The sequence below is a fragment of the Rhinatrema bivittatum genome, chromosome 1, assembly GCF_901001135.1.
Source record: "Rhinatrema bivittatum chromosome 1, aRhiBiv1.1, whole genome shotgun sequence".
Classification (NCBI taxonomy): Eukaryota; Metazoa; Chordata; class Amphibia; order Gymnophiona; family Rhinatrematidae; genus Rhinatrema; species Rhinatrema bivittatum.
Window position 1 is genome coordinate 514,863,225 of NC_042615.1, and position 10,481 is coordinate 514,873,705.

The 10,481-nt window shown below is 45.2% G+C and overlaps 1 pseudogene; it reads right to left on the reverse strand.

Annotated features, from left to right (window-relative positions):
- LOC115098687 overlaps window positions 1-4,498 on the reverse strand; it is an 18,942-nt pseudogene extending 14,444 nt beyond the window's left edge.
- Window positions 4,499-10,481: the final 5,983 nt, after the last annotated feature.

Below are 10,481 nucleotides of genomic sequence, written 5' to 3' on the forward strand. Positions count from 1 at the left end.
AAGAGAGATGCAAGCGACTTATTGGACTGGCAGCGGAGGCACCGCAAAGACCCAGTGCAACACCCAACCAGTACAGCTAAAAAGGCAACTGTTGCAAATCTAAACTCTTTGTAGAGGATGGCAGTTTCCATGGCAAAAAAAACGAAATCGGACCATGATACTTCGCCATCGCCACCACTTGTTTCTGGCCCTGTAGTTTTGGAGGAGAGGGAAGGGGAGGCAGAGTCATGCCCAACAAAATTTAGACACCCAAGAGCAGCAGGGGGGACAGAAAGTCTCGACTAAGACTTAGCAGTCACAAGGTAGCACTGGCACTGTTAGCTTCTTCTGATTCAGAAGAAGAATCTTCTTGGGTGGGATTCTCATCAGAAACGGAAGAAGTATAGCTGACAAATCTTCGGTAGAATCAGTTAGTCCTGTCTTAGCCTCCACCTCCAGAATTGTTGCAGCAGGGGCCCGGGAGAGATTACAGTGATATCGAGGAGGAGGAAGAGCTGTCAGAAGGAGAGAGCGGGTGACTGGTGCCCCCTCTGGCATTGCTTCTCAGGGTGCACCCACTACCTAGTTCCTCAACTCCAGTGCCAGCATCCACCCCAAAGGTGTCACAGAGAGGAGGATCACAAAAGAAATCTCCGATCTGGAAAACATTTTAAAGTGACAGAAGACCCAAGTTATGCTTGGTGTAATTATTGTGCCAGGGATATTAGCAGAGGCAAGCAAATGGGACATCTATCAAATTTTGGCATGAACCATCATATGAAGAGGCAACACCCAACAAGATTACTGCCATCTGGGGATGGTGGCAGTTTCAGTCCGGGGACCCCCTTTCAAGCAGTGTGCAGTGGTAGGAAAGCAGCAGAGTCAGCCCACACCCTCATACCCTTCTAGCAGTCAGGCGGCAGGCCAGCAACCCACTGACATGTGGCAGAAGCGACAATCCACCATGGAGGAAATGGGGTGGAGTGCGGTAAACGCTATCCCGGGGTAGGAGGCAGGCAGCCTCAAAAGTTGTAACCAGGAGCATTGGGGAAATGATTGCCCTTGATGACCAGCCCTTGCAGCTAGTTGCAGAATGTGGGTTTTAAAGCGTTTCTTGAAGGTTATACTTCCAAATTACAAAATCCCGTGCAGAACCACATTTAGTAGAAAGGTCATCCCCAGCCTGTACAAGCAGTGTCGCAGTCGCTTGCAAGCACTGCTAGGTAAGTCAGACGGAAAGAGTGCATTTCACCTGCGATATCTGGATGCCATGAATGCTGCACACTCTTACCTCTCTCTGACAGCACACTGGTGGGGACATGGCAGAGGCAGGGGCAGCCAGCAGCTCTATTACTGAAGAAGTGTCAGGGTGGAGGTGGGCTTTACTGCACACCCACCTGACGGAACCAGGCCCATACCGCTGCCAATATTCTAGCATGCATCAGAAAGATGCTGGAGGGCTGGCAACTACACCAGCGAGACAGGAAAACGCGGGCAGGGTTTTTTGTCACAGACAATGGTGCTAACATGGTTAAGGCAATAAGCGATGGGCGGTTTAAGAACATCCGATGTTTTGCATACACTCTGCATCTGGTAGTGAAGTCAGCTCTGGGCTTGGAGTCCAAGGACAAGGAGAATGAATAACCTGCATAGGTTAATACAGAAGTGCAGGAACATAGCAGCACACTTCCACAGAAGTGTCAAGGCGGGGCAGGTTCTCCAACAAAAGCAGACTGATTTGGATATGCCTCAGAAGCGTCTCATTCAAGACATTGCCACCCGGTGGAATTCCACCTTTATGATGCTGGAGAGGTTACTGGAGCTGCAGATATCCATTCATGAACTTTCTGGTACAATAGACATAGGTGTGCAGAATCCCCTAGGGCAATCACGATTGGTTAGTCATGAGTCAGCTGGTAAAAATCCTGCAGCCCTTCAAGGATGTTACGGAGGAGCTGAGTTCCAGAAGTGCCACCTTGGCTGACATCATCCCTATAGTTAAATTCCTGGATGACCACTTGGAGGCCTTTAAACGGCAAGAGGGAATGACTGCTGAGGTGCTGCAGTGTGTGGACGTTTGCAGCAGCAAGGGGTGAAAGACAGATTACAGCCTTTAACAGAGGACAGCACATACATACCACTTTAACAGATTTAACTTTAACAGATTTAACTTTAACACTTTAACAGATTTAACATACCACTTTAACAGATTCTACCACTTCCACATGTAAAAATGTTATTACTAATGTAAATACCTATACCTAATGTTATTCTCTCCCTTTTCTTCTCTCCTCCCAGTTCTTTTACCTTGTTATTTGTAACTGCTTCCTTCTACACAAATAGGTTATTGAATTGTTCACTGTACACCCCTGTTATATGTAAACCGGCATGATGTGTTTGCAACATGAATGCCGGTATATAAAAATTTTAAATAAATAAATAAATAAATACATGCTCGCCTCTGTCTGTGATCCCCGTGTGAAAGGTAAACTCGCCCTACAGACCAATTGTCTGTTATTTGTGAAGGAGCTGCTGTTAGCTAAGGTCAGTGAACAGGAGCGCCAGAGGCGGAGACAAAGTAGGCTTGAAGCAGAGGTGGAAACAGCAGGCACGTCACAAAGTTGTGCTGCTAGCCCAGGAAGGAGCAGCACTGAGTCAGTGACAGAAAGTACCTCCTCCTCAACGTCAGAACGCCCAAGGCATGTTGGCCATAAAGATTCATCAGTTGTGCAACGGGCGAGAGAGAAAGTAGCTGGATTGAGTGACTCTGAGCCCTCCCAAGCCACAGGAGGAGACAGCAGCACAGCTGTCAGTGACACGGTATCTCTCAGAACCGATAGAGAACATGCAGACAGATCCGCTGGCATATTGGGCACACAAGTCCACTGTCTGGCCACACCTAGCCAAAGTTGCTGAACGATATCTGTCATGTCCACCAACCAGTGTGCCCAGTGAGCGTGTCTTTCCAATGACAGGGGATATCATGAGCCCTCACCGCTCAAGGCTGGCACCAGAGTTGATGGAAATGCTAGTGTTTTTGAAAGTAAACCTGCCTTTGCTTGGCTTTCCAAATTTTCCCTGTGAATGGCAAGATGAATAAAAGCTATTCCAAGCCTTGCAGCAGCTCCAATTGCCTCCTATGCTCAAGATAAAGTAAGCACTGCAGCACATGTTCCTGACATGAATTGCTGTGCCTGACCGTCTACTGTGCAGGCCTTGTGTTACTACCACTGTTTGACCTCGATAGCTGCGCCTGTTCATCCAAGCCTTGTGTTCCTTTTTTTTATTTATTTATTTATTCATTATTTTTTATTTTCATTGACATGAATCATATATAATACAATATTGTATTGCAACATAAATTCCAAACAAGTATATCTATATTACTTAACATTTAGATTTTTCATCGTAATTAACAATCTTTAAGTACTGTTGGAATAAAGAATAAAAATTTCCTTCTCATTTAGAATAAGAAACCAAAAAGTATTAGTACAAAGCCCATTGGAAAAAAAAAGATAAGAATTTATATATGACAAATAATATTTTAAGTAACCATCAACGACAACAATTATACAATTCCTATCCCTGTACTAAGGATCCACCGGGGAACTGGTTACAGGTGTTCGAGACTCAACAAATTGGCTTAAATGTTCTACCCTCAGTGAAAAACAAAGGAATCTGTACCCCTTTTTAAAATACAACGGCATTGATATTTTAACATAAAGGTAAAACCTAATGTCAAAACTCTTTGTCTTAATTCAAGAAATTGCCGTCTTTTAAGACAGGTCACAGTGAAAGGTCGGGAAAAATTTTAACATTTTGTCCTAGATATGCTATAGGATATTTTTGAAAGTAATTTCTCATTAAGTTACTTATATCAGCCGTAGATATTAGTGAAACAATTAACGTTTCTCTTCCGAGCACTTGAACTGCTGAATTTTCCAGAAAGCTGGTTAAATTAGCTGGAATAGAAACTGCCACAGCTGGAGTTATTTTTTTTTGGAAATAACAAGAATTAACGGAAACCATATTATTTTCTGAGAAACCTAGAACTTCGGTTAGAAATTTTTTTAAAGGAAACATAAGGAATTTCCCCTGCTATTCTGGGAAAATTCATTACACGACACGTACATTTAATTGTCTAGTATTATTTTCAATTGCTTCTAACCTTTTAGAACATAATGACTGATCTTTCAACAAAGCTATATTCACTGCCTGCAAAGATTTAATATTTCCTTCCGCTAGATCTATTCTAGTATCTATATCATTCACTTGCTGTTGTATTCCCATATATTGCTGAGATAAATTAGTAGACCACCATATCTATCTTTTTTTCCAACCTGTTGACAGTCACATTTAACCCGCTTACCAAGTCCCACAGTGCTCCCAGTGTTACCGTATCCGGTCTGATTATTTTTTGCCTTATATCCTCAAGTTGTTCTGAATGAGGAGTCTCTTGTTGTTCTCTGGCAGATGTTACTGCTATTAATGATTTCTCCTCTTCCTCAAGGTCCTCCATGGAGAGTAGCTCCCTCGATAGCAGCTGATTGACCAACCCCTTCGGTAGGAATCACTGCTGCACCTACATTTACGGATCTTTGGGCTGGAGGAGGACGTAGTACAGGGCTGAGGGAAGCCTCATCTCGGGGAGCCTCTCGTTCTTCTACCAAGGGGCTTCCAATAGGGTCACTGGCGCCCTCATGTTCTAATTGTTTCATAAACCGGTCTATTTCTAAGTGTAATAGGGGAGGTAGAGGGTCTGAGGGAAAAACCCTCACCTTCCCTTTCGTTTTAGCAGGCATTACAAATTTTAACAGGATAACAAAAAGGCAGAAAATAGAGGGTTTACCATTGCTGTCCTTGTGCCACGGGCTCAGTAGTAGGATTACGGTTGTTCACCTCCTGTCCAGCCTAATCCAGACTAAGCCGGACCAAGCTGTGCGCACCCCATAGGCGCGCACGGCTATGGCGGCGCCGGTGTCGACGGGGCGCCGCTACTGCGAACATTTGATTTCGGTCCGGCTCCTCCCCTCTCGTGTGCTTTGGTGGTGTTCCGGGCTGCAACAGGGGGGCTCTGAACGCCGGTCTCCCCCAAGCCTTGTGTTCCTAAAAGTGTTTGACCTCGATTGCTGTGCCTGTTCATCCAGTCCTTGTGTTCCTAGGTGGGATTGACCTCTGTGCTCGACTGCTGTGCCTGTTCATCCAGGCCTTGAGTTCCTAAAAGTCTTTGACCTCGATAGATGTGCCTGTTCATCCAGGCCTTGTGTCCCTAGGTGGGATTGACCTCTGTGCTCGACTGCTGCGCCTGTTCATCCAGGCCTTGTGTTCCTAAAAGTCTTTGACCTCAATAGATGTGCCTGTTCATCCATGCCTTGTGTTCCTACCAGTGGGTTTTTTTTTTAATTGAAATAATTTTTATTGGCATATATAAATGTCCAACGCATACAAGTGAAAAGAATCAGATTACAAACAACAATAGGTACACATTGGAATATTACCCTAATATAGATAATAACCCATTATGTAATTAACAAAGAAGAATACCCTAACCCTCCCTCCCTTCCCCACAGGAGGAAACACCTAGCTAGTCGAGCATGTTACAGAACACTGTGATAGAGAACAAGCAGATGTCATCAATTCACAAATTCCAAGAGGAGTTACTAAACCAACCATACAGACATTATAAGGCATATCATTATACGTTAATTCCTCTGCTTCCACTACAACAAGGATGGACTATAAAATATGAATAGCGGAAAACAGTGGGTGAGACATGAGGTAGAGCAGATAACAGCATTGCCTTTGATAATACGAGAGGGCACCTTATTATCCGCTAGACTGGGCTTCCAACCACTTGACATATGCTTCCCAAGTACTCATAAAGCGTTTCAGCCTATCGTGATGTACAGCTGTTAATCTGCCTAGCTGATAGTAAGTAAACAATCCGCCTTGTACTTGCGCTAGTGAGGGAGCACTTTTCTGGGTCCAGTGTAAAGCCATTTCTGATCTTGCTGCAATAAAAACTTGTAAAGTAAAGTGTTGTGTGCTTTTGTAATGCCTACAAGAGGCAAACCTAGCAAAGCATTTTAGGGGCGCACTTCGAGAGTTGTAGACAAAACATGAGAAATCCAGTCCCTTATTAAAATCCAGAACTGGGCCACTACGGGGTATTCCCACCATATATGGTAATATGTGCCAACATGACCACAACCCCGCCAGCATCCCGCTGGGTAAGAAGATCTAAATTTATGCCCTGAATGTGGTCCGCCTCCCGTACTTTGGTGGTAAATGGCTCTAAGAAGAGAGCAAACAACAACGGCGACAGGGGGCACCCCTGACGAGTCCCCCTTTGTATCTCAAACGGCGCCCCATACCTTCCATTCCCCTTAACTCTAGCCATCGGCTGTGCATATAATTTCCTCAGCCATGTTATGAAGGAATTCCCAAAGGCCATACACTGCAAGGTTTTAAACAAAAATGGCCAATGGTCAAGGTCGAAGGCCTTTTCTGCGTTCAACGATAGGAGGACAGCTGGGGTGTTTGAGTTATGGACCAGGTCAATAATATCAATAATGCGTCTTACGTTGTCCGCCGCCATACGGCCGGGGACAAAGCCCATCTGGTCACTATGCACCAGACCCGGCAGAACTCCATTCAGCCGAGAGCTAATATCCGGGCCAATATCTTCAAATCAATATTAATTAAAGATATAGGTCTGTAGGAACTGCATTTGGTGGGATCCCTGCCTGGCTTCACCAATACAGTGATACCGGCCATATTTGAATGCTGCGAAATACACACCTCCCCCAATAGTGAGTTGTACATTTCAGTTAAGGGTCCCACCAATTCCTTAGTATAACGGCGATAATAAGCCCCGGTAAATCCGTCTAGGCCCGGTGCTTTGCCTTGCTTAAGCTTTTTAATGGCTGCATGCACCTCGAGCGTGGTAATAGGCTTGTCTAAAAATGCCTGTTGAGTGCTGGTAAGTATGGACAATTGGACGGATTGTAAGTATCGGTCAATAGCCTCATCATGTATATTAGTGTCCCTAGAATAGAGATGAGAATAGAAACTAGTGAAGGAGTCACAGATGCCAGCAGACGTAGTGATAAATAGCCCCTGTTCATTTTGGATCTTGGCTAGTGCTACTATGGTTTGAGCCTGAGCTGCTTTTAGCCAATGGGCTAAATACCTCCCCGCCTTATTACCACCCTCAAAGAATTGCTGCTTCAACAATGTGAGATGATGGCTGATAGCAGAATCTTCCAGGGACCTCAGCTTATCCTTAACTTTAAGCAATTTTTTATATACAACCTCAGAGTGTGTAGTGCTGTGTTGTTGAGTCAGAGACGTCAACTCTGCCGATAATAAGTTATGTGGTTGGTCTCTGACTCTATTGTAATGTGCAGCCCTAGCTATAAGCACACCACGCATTACCGCCTTTGAACAGTCCCAAACTGTCACCGGGGATAACTCCCCATCCTGGTTTTCCCTAAAATAATTATCCAAGTGTTTCATCATCTGCTGATTAAACTCTGGGTCTTTTAAAAGACCTTCATTTAGTCTCCATTGCTTGTGCCCACTCTCGGAATCCGTAAGGCAGATCTCCGCCCACAAAGGAGCATGGTCTGTCCAAGTAATATTGTCAATGCCCACTTTTTGGACCTGATTTTGCGATAGGGCAGAGAAAAAGAGATAGTCTATTCTGGAGTATGTTCCATGGGGATGTGAAAAAAAGGTGTAGGAACTTGAGTGCGGATAATGCTTTCTCCAGATATCCAGAAGGCTCCATTTGTCAAAAAATGAACGCCATCTGTTCCTAAATTTGGAAGCTGGCGATGACTTAGAGCTAGTATCCAAGATGGGGTCTAATACGGCATTGAAATCTCCTCCTCCGAGGAGATCTCCAGCCAACTGTTGGTGCAGAATCTGATCCAGAGCTTGCAGAAATACTAATTGATTGGTATTAGGAAAGTATACATTTAAAAGAGTTATTATGCGCTTGCACACTATTATCTGTCAAAGTATATATCTGCCCTGAGGGTCCACTATCTTACAGAGCTCCTCATATACTAGAGAGGATGATATTAGTATGCCCACTCCAGGATATTTGGAGTTCTTGGTACTGGCTGCCCAATAACTGGAAGGGAATTGGGGAAAGCGGAGGAGGCGTTCGTGGTGTTTGCGAACATGCGTTTCCTGTAAATATATTATGGACGCTTTTTGCCTCTGCAGTTCCCTGGTTAACAGCGAGCGTTTGCGGGGTGTATTCAACCCCATGACATTAATAGAAACTACTCTAGTCGCCATTTATGTAATAAAAGGTCGGAGCGTAATCGCCCATAGGTGCGCTCCATACTTAGTCTAAAGCGCTCTGCCTGATCATGCCAATCCTGCCTCTGCTGTGTAACCCGTCTGTGAATTTTATGGTATGTATTCCCCCTCCATGTGAAAAAGGTAAGCCCATGTGTTCCCTCCCTCCACCACCAAGTCCCACAGTATCCCTCAAACACCCCCTGGGATACTCTATCAGAGGGAGTCATTCGCATCCAGCAGCATATAGTCCCTTCTTCCCCCCCCCCCCCCCCCCTCCCTGCCCTAACACATAATAAAAATGCATTAAAACCTGAAACTTGAATAACTGCGATTCTAACTCAAAATGCAATGTCCATGCAATAACCTGTCAGAAAATGCAAAAAACCCGTTATCAAACCAGTTTATGAAAGGTGCATAAAGCCAGTGCAGTCCCTTGCACAGGTCCTCCTGGGTTAATGAACAACATACAGTGCTCTCTGTGTCTCCCTGATCCTCAGCGGTGCTCGGATAAAGCTGAGCGGTGGGCGTCTGGCTGTTGTTGGAGTCTTTTTCCCCCTTTATCAGCTCGCTGCCATCTTGGTGTGGCGTCCATTTTAGTTGGAAGCGAAGTTGTTGTAGGGGTTTGGAAAGTAGCTGTAAGCTGTGCCTTAGCAAAGGCATCACAAGCCTCATCCAAATTTTTGATCCTGTAAGTCACTCCTTGTACTTGAAATAGCAAACCAAAGGGATAAGTCCACCAGTATCGTATGTCATTATTCCTAAGACTCGCTGTAACTTCTCTTAATTCAAAACGCTTCTTCAGGGTCACTGGTGCCAGGTACTGAAAGTCCAGTATAGGGTGATTTTTCCATTTTAATTCCTTCATTTGCCTGGCTGTGGAATAAATTCGCTCTTTCACAGTGAAACTATGAAAGCATAGCACCAGGTCTCTCGGGCGCTGGTCTCTCCTTGGCCCCAGGGCCCTGTGTGCCCATTCCAGCTTAATCTCCGGTACCCTGGTCTCTGTTTCAGGGGTGCCAACCTGACCTTCTGACAGAATGTAGTTGCAGATCTGGAGAGCCACCTCTGAGGCATCAGCAAAATCAGCAGTGTCAGGTATCCCCCCTAAGCGTAAATTGTTGCGTCTGCTCCTGTTTTCTATGTCCTCCAATTTTTCATTTATTGCCTGCAAGTCAGTATTAATCGTGGTGCCCCTCGAGTCCAAGAGATTTAAAGCGTTTCCATGACTGTTGATGCGGGTTTCTAAGTCATCCAGATGAGTCCCCAGGGCAGCCATGTCTTCCTTAATGCCTGCCATGGACTCCATAATGTCGTGCTTGAACTGTTTTAAATCGGAGCGCAGCTCTATAAACCATTGTCTAGCCTCATTTCTAGTAAGTAGATGATCTAAATTCACAGAAGGCTTACCCGACCCTGCTTCTGAAGTGGTCTCCGAAACCGCGGCTTCTTCCAGGCCGGTTCCCTCTTGCTCACCGCCATCTTGAATCAGGTCCGCTTGCAGTTTTTCATATGAAAACTGCCTCACATCGGCTAGTTTTCGTTTTGCTGCCATATTAAATATTTAGAGGGTGATCCGACTGATATAAGAAGTTCATCAAGCGCAGGTTCAGGTTGTTTTTCGCCGTTTTTTGTGGTTATGAGGGCGCGGGGACGGAGGAGCTCTGGAGTCAGATGTCCTTCCGCATTAGATGCTGAACAGCGCCCCCCTTCCTACCAGTGTTTGACCTCGATAGCTGTGCCTGTTCATCCAGGCCTTGTGTTCCTCTGGGGATAGGGAAATACCTACAGTACCTGAGTGTAATCAAGTATGAAGCGCTGGAAACGTTTTAAAATAAGAATATAAATACATTAAAAACAAAAAAATTAATATCCATGTTCATCCAGGCCTTGTGTCCCTAGGTGGGATTGACCTCTGTGCCTGTTCATCCAGGCCTTGTGTTCCTAAAAGACTTTGACCTCGATAGCTGTGCCTGTTCATCCAGGCCTTTTGTCCCTAGGTGGGATTGACCTCTGTGCTCGACTGCTGTGCCTGTTCATCCAGGCCTTGTGTTCCTAAAAGTGTTATACCTCGATTGCTTAGTCTGTTCATCCAGGCCTTGTGTCCCTAGGTGGGACTGACCTCTGTCCTCGACTGCTGTGCCTATTCATCCAGGCCTTGTGTTCCTAAAAGTCTTTGACCTCGATAG